Source organism: Pleurodeles waltl, chromosome 4_2 (genome assembly GCF_031143425.1).
Source record: "Pleurodeles waltl isolate 20211129_DDA chromosome 4_2, aPleWal1.hap1.20221129, whole genome shotgun sequence".
NCBI classification, from domain to species: domain Eukaryota; kingdom Metazoa; phylum Chordata; class Amphibia; order Caudata; family Salamandridae; genus Pleurodeles; species Pleurodeles waltl.
In genome coordinates, this window is record NC_090443.1 from 940,224,873 (window position 1) to 940,247,469 (window position 22,597).

Consider the following 22,597-nt stretch of genomic DNA (forward strand, 5'->3'; position numbering starts at 1 on the left):
GAACGGACCTTCCCTTGATGTTGTTCCACCTCTTCTTACGTCGTCCCTTGTGCGTGCGGTGTGGCCTACAGAATTCACTCTGTCGACTATCCTTTGCCACATTTCCATTTTCCTGGTGATAGTAGTGTGCTGGACTAATACTTCAAATAAATGTGGCTCTACTCTTATGATTTCATCCACCATGATTTTTAACTCATCGTCAGTGAAATGGGGATTTTTCTGAGGAGACATGGTGGTGCTAAGGAAATGTATTGAAATTAACAGGTGAAGGTGGGTTTGTGAAGTTGGGAAGTGCAAATGTATTTGCCTGGAAAAATAATGTGGGAAGGGTGTGGTATGTGATGTGGGAAAATTGCAGGGATGCCTATTCTAATTCTTTTTTTTCTCTATTGTGTGCTCTGGCTACAGTGTGTTGCGTTTTAGATGCAAAGGATTGTGGTGTGTGAAGGAGTGTGTTTAATAGTGTGCTTTGCAGGTGTGTCGAGTGTGGCAATGTGTGTCAGCTGTGTTGTTTTCAAATCCATCCAGTGTGGTGTTGTGTATTACTGTGGTGACCGCAAACGGCCGTGGTTCAGACCGCCATTGTTTGGCCTCCATGGCTGAACCACCACTGCTACTTTTGACTTGTTGGTGGTCGACCCGCCTATTTCACACCCTCAATGGGACTAGTGGTCTTGAGTTTTTAGCTGACTTTTGTAGGTCCTGCCTGTGTAACTCATAATACGGTGGTCTGTGTGACCCCCAACATTGCAATCTTTTGGCAGCCGCCCCTATTGCGGTCTGACGGCCAAACTCGTAATGGGGCCCTTTGTCTAATATGTGCTCTCTTATTGTCAGCGCATACAAGTGCTTCAATTAAAGGCAATATTTCTCCATACTAGATTCTTTGTGCTGTACTGCTACAATGAATTTAGCTAAGAACACCAACTTAATTTTTAGCTTCCAATTTCAAAATACATAACCCACACAGAGCATTTTTAATGTTAACTGTTAAATTTTGTTATTTTTTAATATATAGATAATTTAGTAATCTGCTAATATCTTTTACTTTTCCAAATGGTCACAGACCCCCTGAAAAGCCATTGTAGACCCCAAGGGTCCAAGGATCCCAAGTAAAGAACCACTGGTCTGCGGTATTTGGTACCTCTTTGAAATATTGGGCACTGTACATAACACAGATCCATGCATTCATGTTTTATTAACTCAACGCCTCTCACAAATGGTCTTTACTTTTACACAGTCACAATGCTTGCCTCTTCAAGCTCTACACAAAGAACAGAAGTCAATAAATGTTAAAAGCGCACAAGGCTGCAATGGACAGAAATCTTAAGGACATGTTAAAGAATGGATCTGTCCTTTCAGAGTTGTGCCACTAATTTGCTGTTCCACCACACATAATATGACAATTAACACTAAAACCTTGTCTGTTTGTGTATTTTTTAATGAGAAAAAAGAATACTTTTGTGCCACATTATAGCGAGGACTTAAGGGACACACAGGAGAGCTGGATGTATTGAAAGGGTAAAAAAGAGGAAGGAGTGTGGTGTGGTACATGGAGCAGGTGAGGGTGGGCATGGTTTACACTGATTGGACTAGGCTCCTCTGCGTAAGGGGTGTAATGAAGGAAACAGTAGTTGAGCGAAAGGTGCATAGGGACTCTTATTGGTGGGAATTAAATTACCTCCTAATTGTGATTGTATGAGTAGTTCTTAATTTGTGCCCATGGCTGCTGATAGAGGCCAGGGCACCAGAACAATTTCTTATGCACCTACAGAGCATAAGTCGGAAAGATGGGGTAGGACAGAATTCCCACTAGTTTTAAAGAGGAGGTGCCATCCTTTTTAGCCATGGCACAGGTAGGCATTTGTTTGCCCCTTTTATTACAATACCAAAGTCTGTGGGGTCACCTTACATTTTCATTAAAGTTACCAAATGCTAACCTTTACCAGTGTATGCACTTGCAATGTGACTCACAGGGCCTATTTATGAAGGTAAATTTACATGTGGAAATGTACTCTTACACTGAGTAGTACAATTAATACTTTTGGCTAGTCACCATTTCTGAGTGTAAACTACATGTAATCTTCCCCTCAAACAGCGGATTGCGCCAAATTTACGAGTGCAAGGTTACTAGTTACTATTCACACATAGGCAAAGATCTCCACCAGTAGGATGACGATCCCCCTGTGATAAAGTATAGCGAAAATTGAAAAAAGCTTATTAAAGTTTTAAAAAATGAGTAAACATATTTATGTAAATTAATTTTAGATACTTATATTAAATGTAGAAAAAATAAAACAAATACTTTCCAATATTCATTTAATTTTGAATTCAATGTTTTATTAATGAAAAATAAATACAAATTACTTTTAAGTTTTATTACAATAAATCCCACCTAAAGTAAAATGTTCATATGCATTTATTGTGTATTAAACATTATTAAAAGTTTTAAATTAAAAAGGTTGAATTAATTTCGTTATTTTAAAAAAAAAGGTTACATTTATTTTTCAGTTAAAAAGGGTAATTAAAATATTTTATCAGACATTTATTGTTATTTATATATACATTTCTAACAATACATTAAGGCCCTCATTCTGACCTTGGCGGTCGGCGGAGAGGCGGCGGTCGGACCGCGAACAGACCGGCGGTATTAAAAATGGCATTCTGACCGCGGCGGTCACCGCCGCGACCGACCGCCACTTCCCCACTCCGACAGCCACGGCGGTCATGACCGACGGGCTGGAGTCTGCGCACTCCGGTCCGGCGGTCGACCCAAGACCGCCAACTGTATCATGACCCTGCTTACCGCCGCGGTTTCTGGCGTTCGGGAACCGCCATGCGAACCATGGCGGTAGGCACTATCGGGGCCAGGGAATTCCTTCCCTGGCACTGATAGGAGTCTCCCCCCCCCGAGTCCTCCCCCCACACCCTCCACCCCCCTGCCACCCCCCAGAGGTGGTACGAACCCCCTCCCCACCCCCACCCCGACATGCACATACACGCACCCCGACATGCACACACCCCCAACATGCACATATACACACCCCCTACACACACACATACACAACGGGGACACATACCCGCACACATACATGCCGACATGCGCACCCGCCGAACTACACACATTGCCCATAGGCACAGCAGCACTCCCCGCCTGCATGCACGCACTCACACACCCCCTCTACACACTCACACGCACACCCCCATGCACGCACACATCACACAACGCCCCCCCACCCCCTCCCCTCACGGACGATCAACTTACCTTGTGCATTGGTCCTCCGAGAGGCGACGGGAGCCATAGGGACGTGACCGCCAACAGAAGACCGCCACACAGAAATGTGGGTCGTAATTCTGGGGGCGGTGTTCTGCTGGCGTGGCGGTGGAGGTTGACCAGTCTCCACTTTCCCGCCGACCGCCAGTGTGGCTGCTGGCGGTATTCCGGCGGAACGCTCCCAGCGGTCGGAATACGCGCAGCGGCATTCCGCCGCGGTCGGCGGTCTTTACCGCGGCGGTAACTCGGCGGTCTTGCGAAAAGACCGCCAAGGTCAGAATGAGGGCCTAAATGTCTTTGTATATATTTTCAAAATATATATAAAATAATATATACTGGAAATATGCAATTTTGTGCCATTTTTCGCCTATTTCTGGATTTGGCACATTTGCCATATAATTAATAATCTCCAGCATAATCTGCAGGTTTCAACAAAAAAATTGTTTCTTGCTCAAACAGCTAAAAAAAATTAACTAAAAACTTGGCAACATGTTGCAGCTGAATGGAAGACTTCGGAAAGGTTGACTAGTCACCTCTCTGGTGCTTATTGCTGTCCTTGTGTATTAAACTGGTACTCATGAGATGAAACCTTTGCACAGATAGTGTCAACATGAGTAAGATGAACAAAATAATAAGTAACACCATCACAAAAATTTGCTGCCCTAGTAATTTGCCTTTTTCGTGCCACATAATTTAGTCAACTTTGCCTCACAATTTGGTCTCCCCTGCCACATAATGACAGTGGCCCTGATTTAAAGTCCTTGCTTCCATTATTTCCAATGAATGGTATTGCTTTACATGAGTGGCTTACTCTAGGTCTCACGTAGAGTATGTTTACTACTGTTTTGGGGTCTTTTTAACTTTGGTAAATTTGCAAATAGCAATGGCTGTTTGCTCTTTTGTGGGTGGGTGTCTGTCCCTAACTAAACCCCTCCTAATCCTTCCTAAACACTTCTGCACTCCTCCCTAAACCTCTCCCATTTAGTAGTAAATTGTCCCAATTTGACCCGGACCCTCCCATATTTACTACTAAGTAGTAAACTTACATGTGTGAGGATCTCCCCATAGAAAAGGAAGGGAGGTGGAGTTTGAGATTTCCATCCATAGGTTTGTGCATAATAGTACTATTTTATTGTTAGAAATGGGGGTTCTGGTTGTCAGAGTATGCACTCTGTACAAGCAGGGACCACCACTCTAGTCACTGTAAGTCATATACACACTTTAAATGATCCTGTGCTCACCCTCTGGTAGCATGGCACAGAGCAGGCAGTCTTAACTTAAGATGCAATGTGTAATGTATTTGTGCAACACACATACAGTAACATAATGAAAACACCACAAAAACACCCCACACAGGTTTAGAAAAATACAGAAAACGCATCTGAGTAAAACAAGACCAAAACAACAAAAATCCTAACAGTAAGAGTTGACATATTATTTTTTAAAGATTAAACTCAAAGTAGTGTTTAGAAGTCACTACTGGTCAAAAGGTTACCTGAGGTTGCGAGGCACCGGAGCAGATCCAAAGTTCAGGCCAACCGCGATGGAGGGTAGGCTGATAGAGAATCCACACAGGGTCCGTGGGGAAAGTATCTTGTATGGAGCAAAGCGTGAACGCAGAGGGCACGATGCAGCAGTATTTTCCATGCAGTCGGGCCACACCATCGTTGTTGGGCTCCACAGAGATGAATGGAATGTGTCATCGTTGAGGTGTTCAGAGCATCATCATCGTCGGGCCATGCAGGCTGTCAATCCGTTGTTATCGAACAGCCTCTGTATTGGCGCAGTGGTGACGATGCATCGGTTTTTGCAGAATTCAGCAACAGAACCCACTTCTGAGACCCAGAAGGACTGGAGAGGGGCACCTCAGGCAAGGGAAGGGCACATGTGTGGCAGAGGCCAGCAGCACTAGGAGAGTTGCAAGCAGTCTTTGATATCCCTGAGACTGAAGGAGAACAGGGGGCAAGCCAGCATGCCCTTGGAGTCACTCTGGGTTCTAGTGAGTTGGGTCCTGTCCTTCTCCTCAGCAGGCTAGAGATCAGCAGGCAGCAACCCATCCCTGTCTGCCAGGCTATCTGTAGAGGGTAACCAGTCCTTTCTGTGGGGTCAGGCCAATACCCTTTGAAGTGTAAGGGTGGACCCCTCCCATCCTTCCTGCCCAGAAAGACCCATCAGTATGCAGATGCATACAGATGCTGTTGAGTGTCCTGTATTGTAGCTGTTTGGAGGGAAATCACAAATGTAACTGCCACCCAGCCCAGTCCAGATGTGTATTGGAGACAGGCTGTCAGGCACATAGAGCAGTAAGGGCAGAGAAATGCCCACTTTCTAAAAGTGGCATTTCTTATATATTAATGTTAAATTTAACTTTATCAGCAAATAGGATTTATCATTACCATTCCAAGGATATGAAACATGATGTGTCTACTGCTTTCTGATGATTAATTACAGCTTAAAAGGATATTAAGGAATTCCCAATGCTAGTGTATGAGAGGAATAGGCTTCAAGGTAGTGAAAAATAACTTTGGGAGTTTTTCACTACCAGGGCATAAAGAACTTAGAAGTACATGTCCTGTCTTTTATTTACATAGAATCCTGCCCTATGGGTTATTTAAGGACTGCATTTGGGGTGGCATTTTTAATAAAAGGGGAGTTTAAGGCTTGGCAAGTCGAAGTGGCAGTGAAACTGGACACACAGGCTCTGCAAGGGCCGGCCCGAGACATGTTTAAGGGCTAATGAAGTGGGTAGCACAATCAGTGTTGCAGGCCCACTAGTAGAATTCAATTTACAGGCCCTAGTTATATGGTATATAGTATACCACTTTGCAAGGGACTTACAAGTAAATGAACTATGCCAATTCTATATACACCAAATGTACCATGTTTTAGGGGAGAAGCACATGCACTTTAGCACTGATCAGTAGTGGTAAAATGCTCATCGTCCTAAGGCCAACAAAAGATAAGCAAAAACAGGAGGTGAAAGATAAAAAGTCTGGGGTACGACCACCCTAAGGATGGCAGGTCTAACATTTACATACATAAGATGCAGTTTGTCGAGTGGTGGCTGCACCCACAAGGTAACGTCATCCTTCGCTGTGAGAACTGTCCATAATAGGCTTAAATGAGGACGGAACTGCCCAGGTTTAACCTATATATAAATAAAAAGATGTCAGCAATGTGATGCATTTGCACGTTTATGCTGTTAAAAAAAAGCAGAAACCAAGTATATTGCAACCAATCCTTCACAAAATATACACCAAGTCATGGATTTACTAACATTTCGTGCAACGCAGCACAGCGAGGGAAGTTGTTGTGCTGCAAAGATATAGTACAGTTCTGCTCTCTCCTACTGCTAGTGAACTTGTGGCTGTCTAGAACCAATGCAGGCACCCTTGCCTCATGTTGTAAAGGTGCCTGCTTTGTGGTCAGGATAGTTTATGGGAGTATGGGGTATCCCCAGCAAAGAGGAAGTAACAAGAAGAAATAATTATACTTCTCACTATCCCAGCCTCAAGTGAGACCATCATTCTGGTGCAAACATGTTTATTGACTTTAGTAACAATACATAGGTGGATGTATTAGTATACCAATGCTCCAACCATATAACACCTCCCTGAGGCAAGATAAATCAAGGCAGCACTATGTATTGTTTTACTTTTTTTTACGCAAAACTATGATGCCATGCAATTTGGGCTTTGCTGACTTAATAGGTACCAAAATAGATTTTATGTCAGGGATGCCTCAAAAAAGTAATACAATACTGATGCAACATCTTAGTAAATCTGTGTCAATATACCTTGCTTATACTTATGAAAATGCAGTGTTTTAGTGTATCTCTAACGGTTGTGTCACTTTGTGTTTTTTTCTGACAAAAAATAAAATTTTGTTTGGAAAACAGAAAAGGAGTTATAAGAAGTAAAACTGAAATACAAATGTTTTTTCATATTTTAATGCATCATACATGATAAGACAGTAGCGTCACTTTCTCTGACATCATGTCCTGTCACCAGTGGTGGCTTCTCCGTTTGGAAGGAGGAGAATTGCCCAACCGATAGCAGCGACAGCTGCAAAACCTTTTAAAGAAACTGATAATAAACAATGGGGCATATTTATACTCTGTTTGCGCCGAATGTGTGTCAAACATTTTGACTCACATTCGGTGCAAACCGTGCACCATATTTAAACTTTGACGCCCGCGGACGTCAAAATTCCTCCATGTGTGTCATTTTTTGGATGCGGGAAACTGCCTTGCGTTAATGACATGCAAGGTAGGCGTTCCCGCCCAAAAAATGACTTTAAGGCCTGTGTGCCTTATTTATACTCCTGCGTCATTTTGACGCACAGGAGGGGGCAGGCCTTAAAAAACGGTGCACAGCCTGATGTGCACCATTTTTTAATGCCTGGGTGAGGGCAGGCATTAAGGGACCTGTGGGCTCACTTACATGGTCTCTGACCATGGAAGGAGTCCAGAGGTGCCCTTTCCTGCCCCCCAGGGACACCCCCTGCCACCCTCGCCCACCCCTGGAAGACAACCATGGTTGGGGGGACCCACCCCAGGTAAGTACAGGTAAGTTGAGGTAAGTATTTTTTTTCATTATTTTAAAGTGGCATAGGGGGGCCTAATTTAAGCCCCCCTACATGCTACTGTGCCCAATGGCCATGCCCAGGGAACAGAAGTCCCCTAGGCATGGCCATTGGGCCAGGGGGCATGACTCCTGTCTTTGCTAAGACAGGAGTCATTTCAATGGGGGTTGTGCTTCAAATAATGATGCATGATTTTTGCCTCAAACCTGACTTGCACCATTTTTTGACGCACAACCCCCATTTTCTCCTACGCCGGCGCTGCCTGCTTTGAGTCTTTTTTTTTTTACTCAGACCAGTCCGCAGCACCTGCTAACGTCATTCCTTAAATAAGGCGCCCGAATGGTGCGTAGGAATGGCGTTAGCCGGCGGTAAAAAGATTTACGCAAACCAGCGCCGGCGCTGGTTTGCGTCAAAAAGTATAAATATGGGCCAATGTCTATTATCATTTCTTTAAAAGTGGTGGGCCGCTGGAGTGTCGTGCACTGAGGGGGAGTGCTCAGCACTCACAGCACATGTGTGTTTGGCTGGCAGAGTCGGGCCGGCCAAACACACATGCGCTGTAGGCTCTCTTCAGCCCAGCAACACAGTTGGAGAGAGCCTGCACAGGCTCCCAGTCTGCCTGGAAGCACCCTGGCTGGGTGCTCCCAGCCAATCCTGATGCTGCTCTGAGCAGCATTAGGATTGGCACAGGGCAGGCTGGGAGCCTGTGCCTGCAGATGCCAAGGAGCGTCGAGGGACAGAGGAGCAGCGGAGGAGGTAAGTGGGTTTTTAAATTATTAAATGTAATGTTTATTCAGTCCCGCCTCCCCCCCGCGCCTCCCCGCCGTTTCTGCGGCCCTCGAGCTGCTAATGCCTGTCACATCACTTCATGTGATGTCACTGTGAATTGCTATGTAACCCCCACCAATTATTTTACTGACGTAGAGGAAAAGGGAGAAATTCTGAAAAAGGAGAAACATTGGCAAAGCTAGAAATCAGGAATTAAATACATTTACCACAGTGAAACGAAGATAGAGGAAAAGTTAGAGGAAAAAAAAAGACACAACATGGAATCAAGACTCAGGAGCCATGGTATTTGACAGTGCGTGCCACTTGTGAAAGTGTGGAACCCTGCAAACTAATAACCAGTCTGAGGTGGTGTTTCATGGGCTGGGACATCTGCTTTATTTTTTTCAGATTTAGAGAAGGGAGGCATGTTGCCACAATTGGACCAAGATGGACTGCAGGCTCCTTAGTGAGAAGCGGGTGAAGTTATGACATCTAGTCTATCACTTCCTGCACATTCTAGTCACAATTTTTACAATGCTGCTACTGCAGCTGTTGTGAGAGCAGTTCATACCTTTGTTCGGATGCTAGGTATGGAGAGGTGCTTGAGCTGACTGCCTTGTAGATGATGCAGCAAATCACCCTTCTGGTAGAGGGCGTGCTGGAGTTATCTGGGGGTTTGGTTTGATTTTCATACTTCCTAAGGCTCTTGATCAGATGGGCTGCTGTATGGACAGGGTTAGTAGAAGACTTGGATATCCCTGAAGAGTTCTTGGCCCATATTTATACCTTTTTAGCGCCGCATTTGCGCCATTTTTTGACGCAAAAACGGCGCAAACTTACAAAATACAATTGTGGCCCGTATTTATACTTTTTGACGCTAAACTGCGCTAACGCAGTTTAGCGTCAAAAAGTTTAGCGCCGGCTAACGCCATTCTGAAGCGCCATGCGGGCGCCGTATTTATTGAATGGCGTTAGCCGGCGCTAGCAGACCGGCGCTGCCTGGTGTGCGTGGAAAAAAACCACGTACACCAGGCAGCGCCGGCGTTGGGGAAAATAGCGTTAGGGCGTCTTAAAAATGGTGCAAGTCAGGTTGACGCTAAAAAATCGCCTCCACCCGATTTGCGCCATTTTTAACGACGCCCAGACGCCATTTACATGACTCCTGTCTTAGTAAAGACAGGAGTCATGCCCCCTTGCCCAATGGCCATGCCCAGGGGACTTATGTCCCCTGGGCATGGTCATTGGGCATTGAGGCATGTAGGGGGGCACAAATCAGGCCCCCCTATGCCAAAAAAAAATATAAAAAAAATAAAAATGTATACTTACCTGAACTTACCTGAATGTCCCTGGGATGGGATGGGTCCCTCCATCCTTGGGTGTCCTCCTGGGGTGGGCAAGGGTGGCAGGGGGGGTTCCTGGGGGCATGGGAGGGCAGCTGTGGGCTCATTTTGAGCCCACAGGTCCCCTAACGCCTGCCCTGACCCAGGCGTTAAAAAGAGGCACAAATGCGGGGGTTTTTGCCCCGCCTACTCCCGGGCGTGATTTTTGCCCGGGAGTATAAATACGACGCATTTGTGTCGCAGTCATTTTTTTGGACGGGAACGCCTACCTTGCATCTCATTAACGCAAGGAAGGCGTTCACGCAAAAAAATGACGCTCTTTCCTCATACTTTGGCGCTAGACGCGTCTAACGCCAAAGTATAAATATGCCGTTAGTTTTGCGCCGAATTTGCGTCGAAAAAAACGACGCTAATTCGGCGCAAACGGAGTATAAATATGCCCCTGTATTTTGTAAGTTTGTGCCGTTTTTGCGTCAAAAAGCTGCGCAAATGCGGCTCTAAATAAGAATAAATATGGGCCTTTCTTTTTGCGTGATCTGTCCTGGCATCACAATAGACCACTCTTAATAAAAACGTGTCCTGGTTTTGGAGAGAGAGAGACAGGTAAGCAGGCACAGTGATAATGTTCTGCATGCCAACAGTTCCACCCACCTTTTCTTTTTGCTTCCCAGCATGGACAGAGGTGTGTGCTGGTTTCGTTTGGCAAGTAACAGGGGTTGGGAAACTGTAATGCTAAATCACGTTTTAAAAGAGGTTATGTTTTTGTTATTTTTAGTGTCACATATAGAGAATTGAAATAATTTCATTAACAAGTCTCTCAACTACCTCGACTAACTTTTCTGCGTCACAGAAGCAGATTGACATGTATGCAGCCCTGGTTGTATATGTTTAACCTTAATAAACACAGGCAGCAAGTCCCAGAAAGCAAACTAAGCTAGACTGAAAGAGCTACAAATGCAACATGGGGCAGTTTGAGATCTGCATAATCTCTGCCGTGGCTAGTTAAAGGTTTCTAAAAAAACATGTGCATAACCCCTAAAATACAGATTTTGATGTTATTTTTCTTGCATCTTATTTCCTCATCGTTCTATTTGATGTGTTCATGTCTCCCTGTTTCTATGTCGATTGGTACAGTAATTGCAGTCTTTTTCAGTGCGTGGTCAGTTTTTGTAATACATCTATGTCTGTTGTTTGTCCCAGTTTATAGGTCTAGATTGGCAGCATAGCTGTTGTGAAACCTCATGTGATCAATGACAGCTTTCAGGAAGTCTTACCGAAAGGAACTGTGGCACCGCCCAGATGTTGGTCCAGCTGTATGCTTCCAAAGAAAGAGTGCTTACCCTCCAAGCAGCTGTCATAATATGTCTATCAAGCTGCTACCCCTTAAACGTACTCTGACCAGAACCCTAAAACTCTTACTAACTTTTAATGCTAAACTTCTCTAAACTTCTAAAGAAAAACTTGCCACCCATTACAGCTACTCACCATGTAACTTAAAAAACTCTTACTACCACCGAATGCCAGCCTTCCCTGAATTCAAAAATCCTTACTACCCCTTAATGATGTCCTTCTCTTATCCATAAAAACCTCTAGCTACTATTTAGCGCTTGCCTTCCCTGAACTCTAAAATCTCCTTACTACCTCTTAATACCTCCCTCCCTTTAACCCTAAACACTACTTACGTCCAATGCTCGCTCTTGGACTCTGCCTGTTGAAAACAGAGGAGCCTAAGAGTGAAACACTGGGGGAAAATCAGTAACAGAATAATTGATTCACCGGTAATTCCTCAGTTCTAAGGGGACCTTCAGGGACCCACTGTCATTCCTGTTATTAATATTGTCACCTCCCTCCCAAGAAGGAACTGTGCTGCATTGCCATTTGTGAGAAACGAGCACGGCCCAGTAATGGAGTCATTTACAGAATGACGTATTTTTTGCTGTTATACCATGATCCGGTAGTCGTGTTCCCACAACCAGTAATCATGACATTACCGCAATTAAGAAATACATGGGCAATTGTTGCTTTTGTCTGTTTTTCCACAACTGTTGGTGAAATATTTGCACCAGCTTTTTGCTTGTGCTCTCGTACTATTAGACGTGCAATGCAGTGTTTCTCTAAATACAAAAATAGGGTTGAATACACTTTCCTTACATTTTAACCAGATTTTTTTTCAGCTTCCAACATACTCTAAATGATCCCCAACGTAGAGTGTGTGTGAATGGCAAAATACACCAAATGTCAGTGCATAACAATTCTCAAATGTTATTAACAATATGACATATTTGTGCAAAGTTTCCATTTTAGTTTTTACTTGATAGTGCAGCTGACTGGAAGACTTATTTTTTATCAATTTTTTGTAATATACATAGAGAGGGTTTTGGTTTGGCTCCAATCAGAGAAGTATCTTCCATTATAATGCATGGGGAACTACTTCAAATCTGAAAAATAAATTCAACTATGGTGTTTGTCACATTCAGTTATTTTTCTCCTAAATGCATTATACAGAAAATGTAGTCTTGTTTGCCACTTTTTCCCAGCACTCGCAACTCCAGTAGGGCAGGCATTAATGCGATAAAACAATTGTGCATACAATACAAGCAAACAGCATTTATGAATGTCTTTATTTAGATTTGTTGGTACATTAAGCTAAACCTATTGGCTTGGTCATTGCTTGCTGACTTTTAAAATCTGGTCACTCTATGTATGCAGGATACTCTTCAGAGGGGGCAGGTGTGTCCACGAACTTGACCATGAAAACCAGCCAGAACTACATGTCCCAGAATGCACTGGGTTGTTTCATGTCATCTCAGAACGACAGCGCTTTGTCGCTGATCATATAGCCATGAGATCACCTAAAACGTTTTTCAAATAAAAATAAATGAAATAAGAGTTAGTCGATTAACACACAGCTTTAAGATAATGAGCTAGCGTTTAATTGGAGAAAAAGGTCAAACTATGAGGTGCTAAATTTTGGACTTGAACCAAAATCAAAGCTGCCGCGTTCTTGAGTATTTTCCAGTCACAAAAAACTGAACAATTTAATGTACATCAGCGTCATCTAGTGTTTAGAAGGGAGAACGGCGAAGTGTTAATACCAATCAGACACACTCAATGAAAGCAGTGTAAAATCTGCATTTCAGACCTTACAGAAAATGTTTCAATCACTTGGTTCAGAGAGCCGGGCGCTAGCAGCGGAGTCGGAACACCGAGTCGTATGTTTTGCTTGCTTTTGTTTTTCTGTTCACAGAAAGGGAGAATTGGAAAAGGGAGAACTGAAACGAGATGCACAGAAGTAGGTGATGCTTATTAAGTAAAAAGGCTGGGATGTGGGTTGATGGGGTTTGATTATCTTCTATAGTTAATTTAGGAAAATACGCAGCCACAAAATACTGAGAACAGGCAGCCATGCACTTACATTAAAAAGTGAGAGGTTAGAGTACGGAAGAGATTCCCTTTTTGAGGCGTGGCCCTGTGTCGTGGGGACCACGCAGATAACCAGGGACATAACATGAACGCCAGACACATTAGTGAGATGTGCAACGCTACTGTGCGAGGCGCGGCACGTCCAACCCCTTGGCCTCATCACTCGCCCACGTGTCTGTGTGCAGTTACAATGTATACGTGAGCCCGAGTGGCTCTGTACATCCCTCCAAGGCTTTACTCAGACAAACAAAACCCCAGATTGAAACAGCCCAATGGGGGCCAACCGTAAATAACAAACCAGGTCAGGAGAGAGGTCAAAAGAAAAGGAGATGGAGGGAGAGCGAGAGGGATATAGAAAGAGTACACAGCATCATAACTACGGAGACATCAAGTCCATTGAAATCCAAATTTTCAGCCATCATCTCATCACGCAAAGTCTTGGAGTCTTTGGTTGGGGGCAGAATTGGGCCGTAGGTGATACCTCTCACTACCGCCAACCAGGTCAGCTGGCCGCCTTGCATTGGTGGACAGCTCAGGGACCTGACTCGGAACTTGTCCACTCGCGGGCATCTCATTCTCCACCATCTCATTACCTTCCCCTTCGTCTACTTCCTCAGCGTCAGCGTGGGCACCTTTGTCAGACTCCTCCACACGCTTGAACCATGACACATTTCAGGTGACCCACTGATCTCCCCTCTGGGCAGTCACCATGGTTCCTCGCACATTAACCACTTTCCACAGTCCCGTCTCATAGGGAGTTCTCAATTTCTATTCCGGATGCAGGGGTTATGCGGCAATGGCATACAGCTAGTCGATCCAGGTAGTCTTTAATGTCTTGTCCATGGAAGGGTGGGCCGTTGTCGGTCCTTAGCTCCTCAGGAAGACCGAACAGTGTAAATGTCTTTTCCAGCATGGGTCCTACATTCTCGAAACCTGTTGACGGAACTAACTCTGCTATCAGGAACTTAGAGTGAGAGTCCATTAGAACTAGCGTGAGCCGTCTGTCTGGGAAGCTGCCAAAGTCCATGCCGACATTGGACCATGGACAGGTGCTGGGTGCTCCGGTGATTACTGGAGCAGTAGGCTGTTTAATAGCAGTGATAGCGCTAGGGTGACACCTCCCCACATGCTCATCAACAAGGGAGTCCATGCCAGGGAACCACACCTTACTTCGAAGATGAGCCTTCGTCTTGGCAGCCCCTTGGTGGCCCCGATGGGCCAGCTTGATCACTCGGTCCCACAGGCAGCGGGGAATTACCAGCTTCTACGGACAGTTCGTCCCGCACCTTCCACACCACCTGCATGACTGCACGTTCATCCGGGTCCAGGAACCTTATGCCATCTATGAACTGCTTCCACTGTCATTGATCCAAGCTTCCTTTGCACGGCTTATGACCAAATCTTTGTGGTGGCTTCGGCTATCTCCTGCAGGATGAGGGCCACCGGGCAGACGGGCTCGACCACCATCCTCACAAAACTCTCCATTCGGTCCCCCTCATCTCCTAGTGCTTCTTCCGACAGGGGTATGGTAGGGTTCCGCGAAAGGTAGTCCGTTAGGTTGTTCACTCCCAGGGGTTAGATGACCTTGAAATGATAGGGTTACAGCATGACTGCCCACCTTTCAATCCGCAGGGGAGCCAGTCACACGTTGACCCCACAAACATCGAGACCAAGGGCTTGTGGTTGGTGACAACTTGGAATTCCTCTCTGTACACATAAAGATGAAAATGCTGGCATGCCCAGCGAACGACCAATGCCTCTCTCTCGACCTGTGCATATCGAGTCTCAATGGCTGACAGGGCTTGGCTCGCATAGGCCACGGGCACCCACTCCTGGTCCCCCTGCTCCTGGAGCAACACAGCCCCCAATCCAACGGGACTGGCGTCCACACCACCTCTGACCTCTTTCTGGGGTGGAATCGACCATCGTGGTCTTGTCCAGTAACGCCCCTTTTATGGCTCTGAAGGCCTCATCCGCCTCTCAGCTCCTGTTCCACTGCGCCTTGGTAAGTTGTCTCAAAGATTCCACCATGGTCGCCAGCTGAGGGATCAACCTATTGCAGTACGTTGCCATGCCAAGAAAACTGCGTACCTCTGTGGCATTTCCTGGCACGAGTGCAAGGTGGATGGCGTCTGCCTTCTTAGGGTCTACCTGCAACCGTTTGCGGGAAAATATAGAGCCAAAAAAGTCAATTGAGTTTCAGTAGAACCCACACTTTTTCTTATGAAGCGTAAAACCCGCATCTGAAAGTCGTTGTCATGTCTGTGTACGGTTACAATGTACAGTAGAACCCAAGTGGGTCTCTACACTTTTCTCCCTTCAGATTTGTCAGTTCACGCTTGAAGTCCTTGTACAATGCAGTGCATTTGGGAGCTCTGCATTTCACTCTGAAAGAACAGGGAGGACCAATAAGTGATTGCATTGATCAAGATTAGCCCTTGTCTAAATTAAAAATTTGCCAGCGTATGTCATGTGATTTAGGCTTTTTGCCTTCTTCTTGTTCCATGAAATGTCCAAAATTGTTCCATCTCACCATGCCTCGTATTTTTGAACCATTTACATTAAAAACGTACAAGGAAATCTGCCACTTGCGGTAAAAGTTTACTGGAAAAGCACAGAATCAACACAATGCTGTTGTCCACGGAGCTTTTCTTTTGTTGCTCTATGTTTTTTTAGCACAAACTACATTCTTACTTCAAGAATCTGCATGCATTTTATACTAAAATGTACTTCTAAATTATGTAGTCGCATTTTTTGTAATTGCGCATAATTTTGCTTGAATTTTGCATAATTACATGAAAGCAAATTTTGCATACTGTTAACAGGGATATACGAATTTCAACGGTCAGTGTTTGTGTCATGTTTGGAATTATCATTGTTACATTTTTGGTCACAGAAGCACTGAAGTTTTTACCAATTTTAACTGATCGTCATATGAGTGCATGGAGAATTTAACATTTGGGGGAAAGAAAAACTTATCAGGCCTGATACCCCTTTCTTGAATACTAATTTTCCCCAAAATCGGCGTATTCGTGAATATTCCCTTCCCTGGCCCTCATTGGTGTCTCTTTCTTTAAATGTAAGAGGGAGAAAGAGATACATCCATAAACAATGCAAGTGACTAAAATACAAGACCCTGGCCTGGTAGTCTATGTATGGTCATTAAAGAGTTGACTTAGATCCTCATGAGTCACCTGGTAGATGGGACTGATTTCCCCCACCCACATAGTTACTGGTTCCAGGGGTTAAAATTCAGCCCATTACAAGTTGGACCCTGGGAGTCCACTTAGAAATAAGAAATTACCTGTAGATTTTCATTTCGGTGCCGGATTCCCCCATACTTCATCATTTCCCATGGTAGGGTTGTAACGGGATATCAGCTGTTTTCAGCTTCTGAAATCTCTAAGTGAAAGTAAAGAGATCCTTGGTGTTCCCACAAATCTTATTGTTCCAATGGATCTGTTTTCAGCCCCGGAATTAAGAGGCCATTTCTAATGGGGACCTTAAAATTCAATCTTAACTTGTGGTTGTGGCCAGCACCACCTCTCTCTGACAAAAAACAGATTGTGTGTAAGTGCCCAATTACACTTCAGCACATTTGGTCAAACACCCACGGCACAGACACTTCAGCCTGGAGTACAGTGTGCATTTACTATTCTAACTGCACACACTAGGATGCTAGGGCAAATTGTTCAGAAGTCAAATGTTTCTGCACTGTTTAAAAAAAATGCCTAAACGCACTACAAATTACAGCCCCCATAGCACCGAGGTATTCACACCAGTGATGTTTGACAGGAGGTTCAGCCAGTGTTTACCAACACTTCTGTACATGTACGTACACACAAACCAAACCATACACGCACATAGACATACAAACGGGCAGATTTATGGAAAGTGGCTCTGCACTGAGTGCAGCGCCACTTTCCCTGCGCCGCTTAGCACCACCCTACCGCCACCATGTGTGCACCATATTTAAAATACAGCGCACCATGGCACATGGTAGGGGGCAATAGCGCCAATATGAGAATATTGGCGCTACTCCTGCAGAGTACATAGGGCCCCATTCTAAAGAATGGAAGCCCCCTCATAGATTTTCTTATGCCATTTTTTCAGCTCCCCTAACAGGTTAACACCCCCTTTGCATACAATATGCGTGGTGCAGCGCAAAGGGTTACAGAGTGGCGCAATGCATGCATTGCACCACTCTGTAAATACAGTGCAGGGATTTTGGCCTAGTTGGGCAACATTAACGTAAAAAATAATGACGTTAATGTGGCGCTAGGTGGCGCTAGGGCACTATAAATATGCCCCAAAGACACACCTCTCTCTCTCTCTCTCCCTCTCTGCCTCTTCTTCACTCTGTCCCTCTCCCCTTCACCCCTCCCCACCGTGTGTCTCTCTCTCTGTTGATATCAGAGTGCGGGCCTTAGCTCTGTTGTGCATACAGGATAGACCTTTCTCGCATATAGTCACACAAGCATGCCTCCACAAAACACAAAAGAAGCAAAAAACAATATGGGCAAATACACACATGCAAGCTTGGATTGAGTATGGATATCTGAAGTCTTTTTGTCCAAAGTGAAAACATAGGTATATATAAAAAATTATTTCAGCTAATCAGCCACCACTACTAATTATTTTGAGAGAGCGCTCCAGTTGTTAGTTTATGTATCCTGACATGGAAAGACTCCATGCTGAATTAAGCGGAAGTACAAATTGTGTGGCCTAATGGGGATTGGAAATAAATACGACCCAAAACATTATTTTATATGGCTTTTCCAAGTTATGATACGCATATTTGTTCCCCGTGAATCAGACAGCAGCCCAATAAGTTAGAACAGGCAGAACCTTTGCCTTTTCAAAGGCAAAATTAAGCAGCCCGCACATCTGCCCATTTTCTTCGGCTCTATTGGTGCAAACGTACAAAATATAATTGTATTTTGTAAGTTTGCGTTGCTTTTGCATAAAAAAATGACGCAAATGCAGCGCAAAAAAAGTATAAATATGGGCCTGAGTGCCTTGTCTAGTATGGATGCAGCGAAAGGCATAAGCTTATTGCTGCAGAGCTGGTGACTAGTCAATGCCAATGTCCTCACAAAACAGATTATCCATATTTATTGCAAGATTTTTATCTTGAGAATTGTTTCGGAGGCCCTTTTTAGGAGGATCAGGGATATTCCAAAATGGAGAACAATAGGAATTACCTTAGAATACGGATGTGTCATTTGTACGAAGCAGTACTGTCCTTTTTTCCTGCTGCACTATATGTCAGGAAACGCCTGGCGAAATTTGCAGAGGAAAAATTAAAAGAATGTGGAAAAAATACAGGAATTAAGTTTCGATCCTTGGGCACACAACTCGCATTGGTGGAGCAATATCTAATTCCACACCCAGGAATGCTTTACTCCACAGTATCAGGACTTCAGGTTCAGTATTTTGGGTCACGTGTGGCTCCTAATTAAAGCATACGATGCTTTATATCTCAGTACAACCCAACTCAGTTAACATCTAGAAATTTGGGGGCATATTTACCCGATACGCCACTTTTCTTGCATCCCCCTGCGCCCCTCCCTAACAACACCATGGTTGCACGATAGTTACAATATGGCGCACCATGGTGGTCATTACAACAACAGCGTCAACATTTTTACGGTGTTGTGGTGCTTTGATGCACTAGCACCAAAAATGTACGCACTTGAGCAGCAAAGCACAGGGAGGCCATAGATTATTATGCGTGCGTCACTCTAACTCCTGCACTGTGCAGGCATTCAAAATGATGGAAAAAAATGGCGCAGTGAAATCTTATAAATTTCACTGCACCATTGTTTGAGGCCTTCCTGCGTGGGAGCAGCCCCCTTGCATACATTAAGCCTGGTGCAGGCATAATGTGGCACCAGGTGTTGCAGAGTGACACAGTGCATGCATTGCACCACTTTGTAAATATGACTCCGCTGAATGGCCACCTTAATGCCACCTCAGTATCATAAAAATTATGCTAAGGTGGCGTTAAGGTAGCACAAGGGGCATGTAAATATGCCCCTTAATAGCAACTAAAAAAAGCAATGCAATGATGTGCTCACCCCTCAACTTTGGAGAAGATCTACCTTTGCCACCCAGACTCTCTCTTCAGCCACTGCTATACATGTTAGACAAGAAAGGAGTGGCCACACTTCCCTTTGACATGTTGTAAATGGGCTCTGTCAAATCCCTACTGCAGGGATTCTTTATGGTTGACCAGGTGCCACTATAGCCATCATCAACCATTATTAAATGGCATGCACTGTATTTTACAGTAAATGACAAAAGTATGGTAAATGCCTGCAGATCTTCAAGACTGGATCCTCTAACCCCCACCCCCTTCAATTATTAGTCTCTTCAATTTGATTCAGAAAACGTGGAATGCACTGGCATACTTTGGAGTGGTATTTGACCTGGCATAATGGGAGTTCTAAGCACCCCAAATCTATCAATCAATCAATCAGGATTTATAAAGCGTGTCTAATCACCCGATAGGGTATCCAGGAGCTCGCAGGTCCCAGAGGCTTATTCAAACAGCAAGGTCTTGAAGGCCCTTTGGAATTCCGGAAGTGAGGTGATGGATCGGAGGTGTGTGGAGAGGCTGTTCCAGGTTTGTGCTGCAACATGAGAGAAGGAACATCCACCACTTCAGCTTCAGTAGATGCTGGGAGTATGGGCAAGTGAAAGGGAGGCAGAACGTAGTCTTCTCGACGGTTGGTGGAAGTTCAGGTGGTGGATAATGTACACAGGTCCTTGGTTGTGTAGAGCCTTGTGTGCGTGGGTCAGCAGCTTGAATTGGCATCTCTTCTGTATTGGGAGCCAGTGGAGTGAGGTGGGTTGAAATGTGGGTTCGTCGGGGAAGGCTGACGAAATCTACTTCCAGCTTTCTGTTGAAAGAGGGCAATAACCTGTAAACCGATGTCTAAAAATGCATGAATTGGCTCCACTCCCACTGGTGGCAAACACATTAATACTTGTGAGTAATTAAGACACTATGGGCCAGATTTACAAGGCCTTTGCCCCCTTTAGCGCCGCATTTGCGGGAAAATTATTGCCGCAAATGTGATGCTAACGGGCCACTACAATAGTGCGATATTTACAAGGTGGCAGAAACTAGGTTTGCACCACCTTGTAAATCCTTCATACCACATCATGCATAACATGTGAATGATGTATGCAAAGGGGGCGTTCCCTTGTTAGAGGGTCGCTAAAAATGGCGCAATGGAATCTCCGAGAGTCCAGTGCACCATTATTAGCCTCATTTTAACACCTGCTTAAAGCAGGCATTAAAATGAGGCTCCCATTGATTTTATTGGGCTTCTTAACACTATACTGGAATAGCGTAATTTTTTTAATGCTAATTTAGAATAGCGTTACAATAGAGTAAAAAATTACTCTATTGCCCCTAACATGCGCCATGGTGCGCAGTGTTGTAAATACAATGCTACCATGTTGGCATTAGGGGATGCAACGGGGCCGCAAGAAAAGTGACGCATCACTAGTGATGCGCCACTTTCTTGTAAATATGGCCCTATGGACAGCATATATATTGGAGGCCATTGGAGAACTGATATGACTTGTTAGCAGTGCACTCCCTCCAACTTGAATGGAATATTACAATCTCCTGCTTTTAGCTTTTCCAAGAGCCGGAACTCAATTCACCTGTAATTATGAGCGAACCCCTCATATGGAAATTTAGAAAAAGGAGTAAACATTCTATTCCATCAACACTTTTAACATAACCTACCTCGTGTCATTGAAATCAGCTAATGCTGACATGTCTCTTAATTTGGAGTAAACCCTTTATATTTTATAGAGGCTTGTGTTCCTTTGCTACAATTTCTACATTTTATTCTGCCTTTTCACATTGTTTCTGTTTTATTTTCCCCATATTGCTTTTGAGCTTTCTAATGCTCTAAAGTCTTTACGAAACCTGCACAGTTGTACTTATACATACACTCCTGTGGTGAATGTGTCCTCCTCACCCTGCCTTAAATGTCATTTGCTCTTTGTATTTCCTTTAGGCTTCTTTATATTATAATTTCTCCTGGAACTGATTATTTTTGTAAATATTTCGACATCAAGAGGATATGGTCCGCGCCATGTAAAACTGCAAATAAATTACTATTACTGAAATGGCTTTACAACTCATCCTGCTACAAAAAGCAATCGGCCGAAACAACAAGTGACTTTAGAATTCTGTGTGGCACCCTTTGTACTTTCTTTTACCTGCCCCTTGTTTTCTTCTGCTGAATTGCACTTTTGACCAAACTGTCTTATCCTTGGGAAGGCAAGTCACTAATAGTCCTGTATACCTGTTCACCTACTTATGGAGGTGTGCATAGTTTATTTTTTCAACTTCATAATGGTGGTTGCTTTCCTTTGAGACATCTACATTACAAGTTTGACGGGCAGAAAAGGCCACTGGCCAAACTCCTGCGGTCAGGTTGCCACCATTGTGTCTGCCTTCCTGTAGGCCCCATTACGGTGTTTCCACCCGCTGGCGCAGCGGGGAACCGCCCACAACATTGACGCCGGCTCATAATTGAGCCAGCGGCAATTTGCGGTGTGTAGGGTGCAGCAGCACCTGTCGCACTTTTCACTGTCTGCAATGCAGTGCAATGCAATACAGAGAGTGAAAAGCGAGACGGGCTGTCCATGGGGGCCCCTGCACTACCCTGTCTGTGCCAGCTTCTAAATGGCAGTGCAATCGCCATGTAAATGCTAGTGTAGAGGGGGTTTGTAATCCCCAGGGCGGCACTGCATACAGCACTACCCTGGCGGATTAGGCCTGCCAGCACCATCAGTCCCTCCAGTGGAGGGAAACTGGTGGTGCTGGTGGTCCAACTGTGGCCCATTCACCACGGTCATAATGTGGCAGTCTGACCTCTGCCAAAGCGGTCGGTCCACTGCTTTGGCAGTGGTCAGACCACCACCGCGGCCCTGGTGGTCTAATGACCACCAGGGTTATAATTAGGGCCTTTATATTGCATACGTCCTTAATTATAAAAAAAACTTTGCTTTGATGGACAACTTCACAGCAAGCAGTGAGCATTCTTCTCTACAATGACACGTTTGGGAAAACTTTGCACAATGTGTATTTGTAAAGAAAATTTATACATGTATTTTCCTTTCCAGCATATTATTGAATATTGAATAGGTTGGTTTTTTTCTTTTAATGTGAACCAAA